We start from the raw sequence: 16090 nt of genomic DNA on the forward strand, positions 1-16090 counted from the left end.
TGGCAATGATCATCAAAATGGTATCACTGCTAAACCATTGAAAATCACATCCTGAAGCTGGAGATGTCAAAACCTCATGTCATGTCCAAGAAGATGAGGGGAAAAAAATGAATTTTTGGAAGAGGCTTTTGGGCTGGTTGGGACCAATTTGGAATTTACAGCCCTGTGCACCTCAGGCCAGAGAACGGAAGAAATACCTGATCCATCGATCTTTCCACTGGGTGGGGTGGCTTGGATGGAAGAACAATTGTTTGAGTCGATTTTGCTTTGGCCTTTATAGCCTCTTACTTTGGTCAAAGGGGAGAGTGAAGAGGCATCTCTTGAACCAGTGATCAAATGAGAAGTTGGGTATTAGGGTGAGCCTTGCCACATTCACTCCTCATCTCCCTTTCTGCCCATAAGGCCATTTATTTATCACAGATATGCTTACATATTGATGTAGGTATTTATTACAATTGTGACAAGGATCAGATAGAAGGGAAGTTGATGAGATAGACATAAGCAGAAAAGAGTGGTAGAGCATATCCATACATACATTGGTAGCATGTGCTACACCATATCACTGCATCCACTTTCTGCCAGTACTCCAGGGGCCTCCATCTCGCCATCCCCCAGGCAGATGCCTGGACAATCCCCATCTCTTCGGGATAGGACATTCCAGGCACCCACCCAAAGGGACCACTTCAGGTTAACCCAAGGAGACCACCGTCTGGTGGACAACACCTCAGCACCATACCGACACACACTACACAGTGTTTTTTGCAGAATTAAGTTTTGTGTGGTGGCCAGAGTGAAAATGCTGCCACCAATATCCTATGGAAGGTAACCAACTGCAGGATGGCATCCGCAGATGCAGTTAGCTTCAGATATGGATGGCCATTGGCTCACAAGGAGCTCCTCCACCCTTTGACAGGTTTTGCATTTAATTCTGCTGGGTGTCCATGTCCATACACCCTCCACACCAGGGGGACTTGTTGGGGGAGCTGGTTTAGTCACTAACACTCGACCATGAGTTGTTCAGGTTAGCACATGATACCCATATGCAAGTCACAGATCTGATTTGGCCTGACCTGACAACCAGGGTTGGGTGCCACAGTATCAGGCAGGCTGCTTTGTATGGCACAATGCTGAGCTCCCATCCTCAAGCGATCCCCCAACCTCATACTCCGATTAGCCAGATTACAGGCACATACCACTATTCCCAGCACATGTGTGTTAGAGTAGTTTGTAAAGAAGGGAAATAAGTCAGGGAGGAAGTAGAAGGGGCATGTATGGCACATAGCAGGAGGGGAATGGGAGTCGGATAATGTTGGGGAGAGAGAGCCAACAATTGTGTCATGCTTCCTTGAAGAATAAATTTTTTGCCCCTTATCAATATAAACTGCTAAATTCTCTGTTATGTTCCTCTCATTTCAATGATCGATTCAAAGAATGTTGTGAGGAATCTTCTCTGCATTAGCAGTCATCAGCAGCCATCCATCTATATGAGATGATGGGCATGCAGCATCAATTTGGGCAAGATCAGATCATCGACTGCACTTTCATCGATGGTTGAACAGGCCAATTCTTGAAAGACTGAGTTTGCCACAAGTGTTGCATCTGATATCGTCATTTGCTGGTAATGTGGAGTGATCTATGCTGTGGTCTTGCTTATGGCACTGGCGTCTGCTATGGAGCTGTTGAAACCACTGGTAATCGTGGTGGTGCGCCGCTACCCACAGCCAATTTGCCTTTCGCTTCTGTCATCAGCTGTAATTGTTTCCCACTTGTCATGATCAATGTTGAAGGCTTTTGTATCACTTTCACTGGTATCCTTAAAATAGAGCTTCAGGCGCCCTACTGGTCTTCTGGCTCGGGCTACCTCACCATATTGCATATCCTTGGGGATGCGGCCATCTTTCCTTCTATACTCATACCCTTGCCAACAGTCTTCTTTACTTGCTAACTGCGAGGATGCTTGGCATGTTTGCCTCTGAGAGAACTGTTGCATCTCTGACTTTGTCCTTCCATGAGATGATAGTGATGCGTCACAGGCATCAAAGGTGGAAGTTATTGAGCCATTTTCCTTGATGGCAATATATTTTCAAACAGCAATATGTCAATAGTGCAGGCCTTGTAGATGAGCATCTTAGCCATAATGGTCAGTTTATAATTTTTCCAAACCCATTTTGTTAGTTGGCCAAAAGTAGTGGCTGCCAATGCTCATGTTGAGTTCTTCGTCAAAAGACAAGTTAGTTGTCTGTTACCATGGACCAAAGATAGCAGAATTTTCTGTCGGTTTCCAGTGGAATGTTGTTCAGTGTAATCATGGGTGGAGACATGACAGCTTGTCTCATAATGACAGTTGTCTCAATGTTGATAGTGAGGGAGAACATGGCACAGGTATGGGAGAGATGATTCATAAGCCAATGAAGCTGATCCTCTGTCTGGGCAACTTATCCAACATCATCAGGATTGAGGAATTCTCTGACGAGGATGTGCCGCATGTTCGTCTTAGCTTTCGACCAAGACAGATTAAAGAGCTTTCCGTCTTCCCGTAGATGGAGGTAAACTCCTTCCATGTCTGCAAGGAAGCTGTAGCTCAACAGCACAGAGAAAAATATACTAAACAGAGTGGGAGCTAAGACACCGCCCCGTTTCGCCCCATTCATTTTCTCAAAACTATCAGAAGTAGAGCTACACCCTCTGCTCTTTCGGTGCTTTGTCCACCCCTCCCCCAGGTTTCTGCAGGGCACACACGGTCCACCATCAACCCCCTTCTGGTGAAACTCCAAAAATCCAGAATCACTTCTCAACTCCAATCATTTGTTGCTGTTTTTTTTTTCCCTGTCTGTGGAACAAACTTCCACATTCTCTTTAATATTATTCTTCCCTCCAAGTTTTTAAGACACCTGTTAACCACCACTTCAGATCATCACCAATCCAAAAACCATGATCTTTTCTAACCCCATTAACCCCCACCCTCAAGACTACCTGCTTCCAAATTTCAAATTTTTCCTTGCTGAGAGTTTGCTTCTGTATCTATCCTATCCACCACCTGTGTCCCCCCAACACCTCAATCCTCCCAATGTGACCAGAAATTTCAGGGACGCGCCATGTCGCTTCATATAATACTGAACATAGGGACTCCAAACCGGGCCCTATTATGCACACCTGGCCCTGCCAAATTTCCGATTGACACAAATACAAGAACTATCTATCAAAACGTATTTCAGGATATACCTATCCTCGACACAATTAACCCTTAGTTATCCTTTTTATCACCTTCGTCACACGTTACATTATAAATGAATGGTTTAATGCAATATATATATATATATATATATATATATATATATATATATATATATATATATATATATATATATATATATATATATATAATTACGGTATTATATTACTAAAACTCATTTTGTATATATGTATGCATGTATGTATGCTCCCGAAATACAGCCAAAACAGTACACAATAGCGCAAAAATGTTCGCCCCCCCCCCTTACTCTCCATTCTCCTACGGTGTGGAGTCTCAAGTTTCGTTCAAATTGGGCAACGAAAAAATTATTTAAAAATCTATTCCCGATTCAGTCAAGTACTCTTTGGGATTATTTGATCAATGCAAACAACCTCAGCGGTATAGTTCGCTGGAGATATCTTTTTATTTTATTTTATTTTTTTAAAATGATTTGTTTATCAACCACTGTCACAAAGGGAACCCAACGGGTTCACGGGTCGTCTGATATATATATATATATATATATATATATATATATATATATATATATATATATATATATATATATATATATATATATATATATATATATATATATATATATATATATATATATATATATATATATATATATATATATATATATATATATTGATGTACCATACACTTTACAGAGTGTTTTTGCTGCCAAAGCAATTTTTTTGTCAAGGGTTGTACTTGATGGTTTGCTATTGCCTGCCCAGCGTTTTTTTGGCCTTGTTCTGTCTTTTTAAAGCTGAACGTCAAGCAAAGAAGCAGTACGTACCATTTTTAAAGTCTTTGGTATGACCCGACCAGTGAATGAACCACTACCGAGGTCTCCCAGGTCTTAAAGTATCCACCTCCATGTGTGTGTGTTGGTTGTTATCTCCATATGCAGGTTTCAGAAGAGCGAACGGAGCCCTGCCTGGGGTCAAAGTATCCATGTTTGTGTGTGCGTGTATCCTGTATATGTGACTGTGTCCTTGTGTGTATGTGTATGTGCGTGCAAGTTGCTGTTGTTGACTACTATCTCCACACGGGGGATGAGTTTCAGAACGTGGAACGGAAACCTATCAGGAACGGTGAATGGAGATCCATTACGAATTGCTTGATGCGAACTCCACAACTCTCTTCCAGTCTGAGGGTCTGGAAAGCTCTGCTCCTCTCAGCTAAAGGGGATGGAGCAGAAATACAATTTGGGCAAATGTGTGTGTGTGTACAGTCCAAGCTCCGCCCTCTTCTCAGCAAGACATGAGCACGTCTATAAGTGCGCACTACAGCTTGGCCACAATGTCTTGTCACCCCGTGTAAAAATTGTGACCTTGCCTTTGATCATATTAGCTGACATCACCGAAGGGTTCTACAAGTTATACCACACACATTTGCAGTACTCTTACACTCTTACACATTTTACAGCATATGACACAAGCTTTAAGTGTCCAGTGGATCAATTTGTGCTCAACCATCGTCATTACAGAGAATCATTTTGAGCCATGTTCTTTCTGTGGGACATTTTGTGGAGCATTTGTGACGTAATCACTCAATCTGAAAGAAAAAAATGGAAAAAGGAAACGAATTCACATTCTGCAAACAAGGGTAATCTCACAATTTTTGCAAGCAGTGACAAGACATTGTAGCCGCCCTGTAGAACCTAGTTTATTAAATTTATCACTTCCATACGATGCAATCTTTGCTTTCACCAAATAAGTTGAACTCCATTTCAAATTTACATTCTATACCCACCCGTACGGTAAACAGGTAATATTCATTATCAGGTCACGACTAAATAACGGATGGGTATTCCTTCACAAGTGGGACGCACCATCTTCCTCTTATCCTGGTGTGATGTTTTTATGAGCTGCGGGAGCTCTTTCCCCTCGGTGTGACCAAAGCGTAGCAAACGAGGTGGGCGAGCTATTAGTGATGGGGACCATCAAGCCTAATCAGCTGGAAGTCATGACGTGAAACATCTTTCACGCAGTGTCTGCTCGCCGAAGGTGAAGGCTGCAGCAAAGGGATGACAAAAAGAAAAATATTTTTGTAATGGAAGCTGTGTATTGCGACTGTTACCATGCTAAGTGTCAATTCATGTGGAGTAAGGAGGTTCATGAAGACAATGAGAGCAGAAGGTCACAGCTTGTCGGTTGGAAGATCACCATGTTGAGATACACCACCTGAGATGATGTTGATTCTAACAACTCGTATCTTCGGTGTACCGTCAAGGAATTATCAATTGCACTATCATTTGCCATTTTGACAGTGTCAGTCACAGTAATTCAAAAGTGTTCAGTCTCCAAGAATTGCAATGAACAATAAAATACGCTTGCCAAAAAATATGGGTCTCATTTTATCCCGGTCTACCAGTTGTCTCACTGCAGGAACTACCTTTTCATTTTATAAACTAAGAAGGAAAAAAAATAACCTTCCTATTTGTAAATTTGAGGGCCATTCCAAAAGCTTTGTCTCGCTTTGCCATGCTCAAACAGCTGGTAGCTTTTAAAACGTCGCCGTGCGCTGCAGTGATACCCACTCTTCCTTTCTGGATCTTCGTCATGTTCTACCAGTTACAGCTGAGCAATGCATCAAGGCACAATCCCAACAAAATGTCACCTATTAACAACATATGTGTGATTGTATAATTCCAGATTCTGTTGGGAAAACCTCCACTGGACATTCATCAGCTTTTGAAGGAAGCGTTTTAGAACCATTCCACTTTGTATGGAATCATAAGATGCGTGAATGCCATTGAGGCTGATCATTAGAACACACCATTCGTGAAGGCTGACCAGCCACTGTGACTGCTGATAATGAACGTTCAGAAATTGACACCATTCTGCAGCATTACCGGTACTGGAATTGAATAGGAAGCAGGCACTTCCCCTGCAAGTGTGTTCTGCATATTGAACGAAAAACTGGGAAAAAAGGAAACCAGTTTCTGTGGCATAACGGAAAGCATGTCTGCTCTGAGTCTGGAAAGTCGGCAATTCAATTCCGACCCTGGCTGAGTCATTTACTGGATTTACTGGATGTTGAGATGTGAAACATTGCTTATTTCGTATTCAGTGGATGATCATGGTCCTCATTGGTAAGGATCGTTATTCAGTGGATGGTCAGCCCAATATTTATTCAGTGTGGATGTGAACTAGATTATAGTCATCACATTGTTAAAGATTCCTGGTAGTGCATCCCATTTGTTGATGCTTCTGATAGAGAAAGCATTTTTGTCTTCATTGGGATCTGCAGTCCTGTTTCCTTATCCTCATGTCGTTGCCTCTAGTTTTTGAGCCCTCATCCAAAACAAATAATTTCTGGACATCAATTTGGTCCATTTCCCTGTACGACTTTGAAAGTCTGGATGAGTTCAGCCCATTGTCTCCTTTAGACTCATATAAGCAACTTAAATGCTCTTAGATGATCTGAATCTTAGAAGTGTATCAGGTCAGGTTACAGTCTGGTTGCTCTCTGTTGAACTTTTTCAAGTAGATCTTCATTCTTTGTATACAGTATATGGAGCATCACACTGAGTTGCAGGATTCCAATATTGGCCATACTATGGTTTTGTAAAGTCAGAGTCGCCCTTTCCTCCCCAGTGTTGAGAATGACCTCTTGATTGCAAGTTTGTCATTTGCTCTCTTGGAGATGTCTGCAACATGAGAACTGAATGATAATGATGTATCAAACTGAACACCCAAGTCTCTTTCTTCATTCTCGGTTTCACTTCAGTCATTTGGTTGCTCCTTCCATAGTAGACCACTTTTCACTGATTTTTGTTGAATGGAAGCTGCTATTTATGAGACCAGTCCATGACTGCTTTTACATCTGTGCAGAGTTTCTGCTTCAGCTTGGGTATAGAAAGCTAGATATCGCTTTGTGTCACCTGGAAGCAGTTTCAGCTCAGAGTGATCAGCAGGAACCTTTGCCAGAAGGCCATTGATAAATAGTACTGGACCCAGAACACTTCCTGTGGTATTCATATGTGTGATCACTGGTCTGAATTCTGACATGCTACTATTGACAATAACTCTGTGTTCGTTCTATCAAGTATGGGTCTATCCATAATCGGTATATGACCATTTCCTCGACACGATTTGAGCTTACACAAGAGACGTTGATGTGACACACTGTCAAATGCTTTATGATGGTGTTCATGCAGTCATTGTTGTGACCACTTCCCTCCTTCAGAAATTTGGTGAAAATAACTTGTATTGGCTTTCAGATTTATTGGTGAATTTCTCTCAGGTCATGTCAGGTATGGGAGCATGTGCCAGAACAGCGCGTCGCTGCGTCCACTTTCCGCCGGTACTCCAGGGGCCTCCGTCTGTCCTTCCCCCAGGCAGATGCCAGGCCCATCCCCATCTCCTTGAGATGCTGATCAACAATTTCTCTCAATACTTACAAATGTATACCATCTGGGACAGGAGATTTGTTGATGTCAGGTTTAGCCAGGAGGTTGTCCATCTCATAGACAGTGAAATCAATCTTAGTTTGATCAGATGCCACAGTACTCCTTTCATGATTGGTATTGTTGTTTCCTCCTCTCATGTGAACACACTTCCCAAAAAAGTGGGACATTCCAAGAAGTGGGACAGTGGGCGCAACACACACCAAGCGGAAGAAGAACCACAATGGCCGCTCTTCCGCTTCCTCTCTGCACCAAAAACCAACAGAAGTGACTCAAAGGAAACCCGTCCATTCAAATAACCGCTGTTCAGCAGCATTTTCTATTCAATAATAATAACTAGCTCGTAACTATTGTACTTGCACTAAGTAGCGAATTTGGTACATCTTCCATACGAACTCTGATGAGATATTCAATGAGTGCTTGTTATAACACATATCTCTTGCTTCTCATTTATAACTGTTCATCTTGCTCCTTGCCTTCGTTTAGTAATTTCGTTCTTTTGTTTCTTTTCTTTCAGCACTGCATCGTTCAGTTGAATAAAGCCATGTTTCTGATAAAAAACATTACCGACTTTACACGATTTTCATTCAACAAAATGGCGATGAAGAAGAAATGCAGAGAGAGAGCATGAGAAGGGTGAAAGTTTTGAGCACTACTGCTTTGGCACTAGTGCTTATCAGTCGCCAACAGCGTGCCAGGGGAAAGAAGCGGTTGTGAATAAAGTCCTGAGTGGTGAGTAGACCAGCTCATTCAAAGAACTTCGTCGTGGAATTGCTATGACGACAAGGGAACTCATATTTATGTTCACCAGTAAATACACATTCCCTCTGAAAACTACCGTGACATTCAACTTATATTTATGAATCTTCTTCTTCACTACCGGAAATGCGTGCTTTTAAACCAGAGATAAAGTGAATTCACATATTACAAAACAAAAGGCAAAATGGCGTTGCTACAACTCAAATCTCACACACACACACACACACACACACACACACACACACACACACACACACACACACACACACACACACACACACACACACACACACACACACACACACACACACACACACACACACACACACACTTGTTCAGTATCGGCTATTCCTGAAATATAATATAATTTAAAGGATTGTTGTAAATAATTATGTTAACCTCAAAACATAGTTTCCTGATCTAAGTGAGAAACTTAATCTGAAAGCAAATGACTGGCTTTCCGAATGCACGGATCATCGGCTGGGCACCGTTCTTCCTCGAAGTTTCAGTCCTTTCAGCCTAGAACCTCTCCAAACGGCGGATCCATAAACTCGGTCATGGATCCACATCAGTAGATCCACAACCTCAGATGTGTCCAGGCAGTCAGTTAACCTATCAATACAACATCGCTAATCAAACTTCACCGTTACAGTATTTAATGTATCATTACATAGTTACAACTCCCATTACACATTCTACAATATAAGATATTAAATCATGCAAATCGTACCTTAAATACAACACGTCCACCAACCAGCACGACCACCCCACTCACCTCTGAATCAAACTGTTCTTGAAATATTCAAACAGTATTTATAAAGGTTTTTTTTTTACTGGCTTTATTGTCTCCTCGCAACTACTGAAGGAGGTTTGATATGTAAAGACAGAGTTGGGAGTATAATCAGGTGGCCATCCCACCTGTCACAAGAGAAGTTGTGTTCGCAGATTAGTTGACCGTGCAAAAACACACTGCAGTGGCCTTGAACCACGTCGGCGGATGGAGATACTGCATGTCACTCAACTACTGCGAGAAAACCACCACAACCCTAATTCATTCATCAAATCCTGTCACCGGAAACCCAACTATAACAGCAACAATCCTACCGCACCAACAAACGCGGTAGCATACTACGTGAGTACAATGTAAACATGACCCACAAACCACAATCATCCCGACAAGCACAGCTATCAAAGCTGAAGGACCACGTGAACAAATTTGACAGAAAATGACTTCAGCTAAAGCATCCCGTGTGAACATTGTGAAACCAAATACGTGGGCCAAACGTCCAAATGCTTATCCACACCAACGTGCTGTCAGGCGACAAGACAAGTTGTCCTTGGATTCAACACACACACACACACACACACACACACACACACACACACACACACACACACACACACACACACACACACACACACACACACACACACACACACACACACACACACACTAGTTCAACACAGGAAGAGGCCATCATGGCCATCATGGTCGTGCACTTCTGTGTGTATATATATATATATATATATATATATATATATATATATATATATATATATATATATATATATATATATATATATATATGTTACTACATTCCACTTTAAACTTACATCACTACATTTACCGCTTCTGCTGCCACAACCCTTCCAGGGAGACCATTTCATGCTATAACTACTGCGCTACCTTTTTAAAAACCATCACTTCTGTCTATAACTACGTCATGCAGTCATGCTAATTGCCAGTGAAAATTATCACACTTCGTTGGGAAAGATGCCAATTCTCTCTACGTGTTTGATGCATTTGTCGATATAAAACATGTGCAGACTTCTGATTTCCTCTCCTCTGCTTTATAGTACTTGTGATTTTCACCTGCGGACATGGATTGGTGCAACTGATTAACTGACACCATATATTGCTCCCAAAGGGAGTAGTGGGTGTTCGTCGTGATAATAAAATGGTTGAGGCTATCTCCTCTTAAAGAAAATAAAGCGCAGACGTTTTAGGTTCACCATCAGTCAGAGCTAAAGAGGCTCCGACAGGGGCTAAAGGCCAAACCTTCAGCACTAATTGTGATCTTTTTCGGTGGATAACTTCAACCATTTTATTCTCATGTTTTTATTCTTACACACCCTCCTTATTGTCCTGATCTGTCACCATTTGATTGCCTCCAGAATACGACGATGAAGGAACCATCGCAAGGATATCGTTATGGGACTGTGGACAGTGAGAAACAAGGCGATGCCTGCATCTGTACATCCTCTGATCGATTACCCCGCAGGAGGGCCATCCTTCATTTGTCACCCTGCTGGCAAAAATCTATTGAACCTCAGGGTGGATATATGTGGAATAATGGAGGGGTACTGCTTTAACCTCCAGCAGTAGTCATCTTTGTATGGATTGTAAGTTCTGTTTTCACTCGTCGTACTCAAACTTTTGAAATAACCCTCAAAAAATGAATTGGCATGTCTTATAAAATGGTAAACAATCTAACATTTGCGTGATTTATCCACTTCGAAATGATGACTCCATTTAATCTATTTCAGCAAACACGGACCAAGTGGGAATCACCAATCCCAACTGCCTTCCTAATCCATGCCAATTTCAACTTCCATCATGCTATTTTACTGGAAGTTAGCACTACAAAAAACAGCCATGGTATTGGAGCTAAAACCTGCTATAATTGTGCAGGTCTCATCAAATGTTAACTTTCCATCCCACATCGTCTTCATCCTTCATGGACACGGGACGAATATTCCATCCAGCTTCTCCTATTCTTCCTTTACCGAACTTAGCTCCTCTGATGATGTTCGTGCGATACTCCAAATCTCTCTGGCTGTTTGCTCAGATCTTTTGGCAGAGACTGCATTCTCTCTCCCCTCGCAAAAGGATTGCTTTTCCCTGGGAAAGTTTTCACAAAAGTCTCTCTCACTCTCACGTACACACTCATTCAAACTCCAACCACCGCCCCACTCATTTCCTGGATGTTAGTTTTATCAAGAGCTACCCCAGTCTCCTCCCACTCGATGTCTCTTGTTTGTTCTTGCATCTGCCTGACCTCTCGCATTACACAACCACTCCCCCTCCCACACATTCTCCACATTTAGAAGTTCCTTAAAATATTCCATCTCTAAACTGTGAATGTCCTCATTAATAACAATTTCCTCTCCACTCCTCACCATCAATTCACTGTCTCCCATATCCCTTCTATCTCTTTCCCTGCTCTGAGCCATACCGTAAAATCCATAAATAATACTTTCACCATCTTCCTAGTCTAACTTCACACATCTCCCTCTCCATACGTATTGTCAAACTTTTGCCACTTTTTCTTTTTTACCCATGTTTATTCTTTTCGGCTGGTACCTTCTGCTATTCTCCTTTATGTTACTGTGCAATTCCTAAAAGACCTTTTTCTTCTGTCTGAGTGTCGACTGAACCTTTGAATTCCACCACCACTCCTCCCTTTTTCTCCTTCCTCTAGTTTTACCCCATTCCCTAGATGTTACCTCAAACAAAGTCTCCTTCATTTTATTATTCTATATCTCCTCCTTCTTCTTCCTGACTTGTGGTCTTTATCATCCAAGTCCTTTAATCTGCTGACAATTCCATCTCCTCCCTTTTTGATGTCCCCCATTCTTCAACATGAGCTTCCATTCCAACATTTTTGACTTACTGCCTCCCTTAGCTCACCTTACCATCAAGCATCCTTCACCTATCCTTCTGTCTCACAAGGAAATAATTGATCCGGTTAGTGTAGGGCCCACTTTTAAAGGTGACCATATGTTCTTTATCTCACAAAACATGAGTTTGCTATACAAAATTCCAAACCTTTATTTTAATGGATACCAAGTCAAGGCTTGTGGAAGAGCTAGAACACTGAACGGATCAGGGTGCAACAGACAAAAGGAACAGGAGAAAGAGTGGTGGGGGAGTGACGGACACCGACAGCAGGGTTGAAGGACAAAAAAGAGGGAGACTTCGACAAATAAGGGATGCTCTTTGTTAGCCTTGCCAACGAATTTGTCTGACAAACATTCCACTCTGGCATCTGCAAAAGATAAAATTGCCTTCGACAACAAATTTGTTTATGTTCCGGATATTTTTGGGTGAAGTCCTGACACAAGTCTGTCTCTGAGGGATTCATCCAAACAAACATGTTGAAGCAAGCAGCTTCAACTGCATGACAAAATCAGCCACAGACTCGTGCTCACCTTGGCTGTCATCCAAAATCTGTGCCGCTCAGCAATAACAATGGGTTCCAGGGTGAAATGTTCTGCCAATTGTCTCTTCAAATCGTTGTAAGACTGTTTTTGGAGCATCCAGACTACATAAGATTTTTTTACCATTATGAATGTGTCTGCTCACACTAAAGACAGGAACAGGTTGGTCATTTTTTTGTCGTTGATTGCATTCGCCACCATGAATGCATCGCATCTTTCCGCGTCGTCATCAAAAGCTCCAATGCTTCCAAACACAGCCATATTTTTCTCTGTTGTTTCTTTGGGTTCCAAAACAATCAACTATCCTCATCACCAATTTGTTATATCGTGGACAAATGAATACGCTGAATATTCCAGTCAACATTAATGAGTAGATCAAGCGTGACTCGGAAGTATGGAAAACATAACCACGTTGCTTTATTCACACATGCACACCTTCTCCTGATGACATCACCTTCCTTCACATTGATGACATCAGCTTCCTTCACATTCCACGACACAATATATATGAATTCAGGTGTGCTAAGGAATAATTTTTACCATGGAGAATGCCCAATCAGTGAATGAGTTTGGCGGAAAATCTTTGAAATGTGATTTTCCCAAGAAAATCATTGTTGAGTGAGACCCAGTAGTACGAGTGACTGAACTTCCTCAAGAGGATTGTTCAGAAAGTAATTCAGGAAGTTTGCTATATCATCCTTTTCTGCCTCTTCTCTATGCCCAAAGAGAGTGAGAGTGTGAGATTTATCAAAATTGTTAGACATATTCTAAGTGTTTGACCAGCTTGTGATTTTGTCAAGGTCTGAAGAGAGGGAAGCAGCTGCAGTCTGGCAATCTGAAGGATGAGAGATGCCATGGCAGAGTGGAGTCATCAGCAAAGAGATAAAGAGGATTTGCCAGAGAGTCAGTGAGATCATTAATGAAAATCAGGAATATAACTGGGCCCAGAACACTGCCTTGGTGCACTCCAGCCTTAACAGGGAAAGGAGATGAAAGGATTCTGTTGAGTGACACACATTGGCAATGAGAGTCGAGGAGGTCAGAAAGCCATGTGTGGAGTAGGCCTTGGATGAAACAGGTAGAGTTTAGAAAGCAAGGCAGGATGCCAGACTGCATTGAAAGCTTGAGATAAGTCTAGAGAGATGGCCCTGATCTCATGTCTGACATTGAAGGCCTCAATCCATTATTGGGACAGTTGCAAGAAACGTGTCCAAGGTAGAGTGATCTGGTCTGAATCTAAATTGGTGATTTGAGATGAGGCCGTTGTAGAAAAGGAAGGATTTTATATCAAATGCGAATCCATGACCTTGCTGATGATTCAAAGTACGATGAAAGGTTTGTAGTGAAGGGGATCGGTTTTTGCACCTTATTTATGTAATGCTGTGATGTTGGCAGTTCTCCAAGCAGATGGAAGATGCTCTTGGGCAAATGATAGGGTGAAAAGTGCAGAAAGAGAGAGAGGATGTGTAAATGGAGCAGAGCAAATTTTTAGATGCGTGAGCTGATGCCGCAGTCGAGGGTTGCCAGAAATTTCTTCACCTCCCAGCTGCAAAAAGACTCAGAGTCCAGGAGCAGTTCTAATGACTGGGTAGTATCGATACAGAGAGTGAGGGGTTAGGACACATTATTTGGAAGCACACACAGAATTGAGACATTCGGCCTTCTCATGAGTGGAGTCAGCTGTGGTGCCATTTGAAGAGAAGGAGTGATGGAAGGGAAGCATACTCCAGAGACAGACTGAACAAGGTACCACCAGTTTTTCGATGAGGCGACAAGTTTGAAAGTTCATTCTTGAGGTTGGACATATGTCGTTTTCTGGCTCTCATGAGAGTGGAAACACTTGTTGCGGGCTTTGTGGAATGATCTGAGATTGCTTTCGGTTGGGTTTTCTTTCCAGGAAGCGAAGGTTTGTTGTTGCAGAGGAACTGCCTCACCATAGGATTCAGTGTAACAGGTTTTAAATGAAAAAGTTTCCTTCAATGAAGCTTCACTTTGGATTTATTGAGAAAAGGGAGAGATAAAGAATGAGGTACAGGAAGTACAGGTAGAAGTTAGGTTGGAGCGTGTTTTGGAGTGAAAAACAAAGATTTAAAAAAAAAATATTTTGAAGCAAGGAAGGAAATAGGATAATGTTGAAGAGGCAGAAAGGAAGTGAACTGAGAAACACAACCTCAACACCGAGACAGATTTTGCTTGCTGGCTATCTGAGAATGCCTGAGTTACATGGACATGAATTAGACAACACAGCACTACCAGGTACGATTCAATACAGAAAATTGGAAAAAAACAAAAACAGCAATATAGCAATGAATATATAAAAGAAAACCATGACAGATCTGGTTCAGAAAATTTCGTGTTGATTGAGGTGGAAGCAGCAATTGCAGAGATTTGACCTACATGACTTTGTGGAGCCAACCAGAACTGTAGATTGAGTAACCCAGAACTGGATATTTGCTTTCTCCAAAGTCCATTCTCCTCCATCATTTTTGGTTCCATAGCCCTTCATGACTGTCTACTTCAAGACCTGTATGTCCATTCAAATCACTTCCGAAAACCTATCCCGCTCTCATCAAGTCCTTATTGCAGATCCCTTCCTTTTCCAGCTCCTGGTATCCCAACTGAGGTGCATACCTGGACATATCCATGAACGATCAGCTTTGTAAATATCATTCTCTCAATCACCTTGATAACATACACCACCTGCTGTGCCAACTCCCGAATCAAAACCACACAGACTCCATTCATTCTGCCCTTGCCCTCACTACAGAGAATCTTCCTGCTGCCTGCCTGTGTGGAGGATGAGAGATGTCACTGCAGAGGGTCGAGTCATCAGCAAATAAATAAAAAGGATTTTCCAGAGAGTCAGAGAGATCATTGATGAAGATTCAGAAAAGGACTGGGCCAATTACACTGCCTTGGAGAACACCATCCTTGACAGAGGGGAAAGAGATGAAAGGATTATGTTGAGAACCACACCTTGACTACAAGAGTAGAGAAAGTCTGTAAGCAATGTGTGGAGTTGGCCTCTGATGCCATAGGCAGAGAGTTTGGTGAGCAATGCGGAATTCCAGACTGTATCAAAAGCTTGAGATAAGTCTAGAGTGATGGACCTGATCTCATGTCTGATATTGATGGCCTCCATCTACTGTTCGGAGAGTAGAAGAAGAACATGTCCAAGATAGAGTGATCTGCTCTGAATCTGAATTCCTCAGCCAGCTTGATTTTACTTTATGAATGGTCAATTTGACTTTACTTGCGCTGTAGTAATTTGTTTTCCCCTCTAATCTCTGCTATATCTACTTTTATGTCATTGTCAGGTTAAGAGAAATACATTTTCAGACCCTGCCTCTTTCTGACCGACTGGCAAAATGTGCATTCCCCCAGTGTTAGCACTTGTGCATTCTTTGGGTAGACCTTTTTCAGACCAATTCCATTAGGCTTCTGTCGAAGCTGAA

At 42.0% G+C, this 16090-nt stretch overlaps 1 long non-coding RNA gene across 2 annotated transcripts; it reads left to right on the plus strand.

Annotated features, from left to right (window-relative positions):
* The first annotated feature begins 3893 nt into the window (after positions 1-3893).
* LOC147009719 (uncharacterized) lies at positions 3894-11870 on the plus strand. Of its 2 annotated transcripts, XR_015053090.1 has the most exons (4): positions 3894-4029; positions 8173-8387; positions 9360-9546; positions 10590-11870. It is a non-coding gene; the product is annotated as an uncharacterized LOC147009719 (long non-coding RNA). The 2 variants fall into 2 exon arrangements; XR_015053091.1 differs by lacking the exon at positions 9360-9546.
* Positions 11871-16090: the final 4220 nt, after the last annotated feature.

Source organism: Eptatretus burgeri, chromosome 17, assembly GCF_056783735.1.
Source record: "Eptatretus burgeri isolate ZD-2024b chromosome 17, Ebu_testis_v1, whole genome shotgun sequence".
Taxonomy (NCBI): Eukaryota; Metazoa; Chordata; class Myxini; order Myxiniformes; family Myxinidae; genus Eptatretus; species Eptatretus burgeri.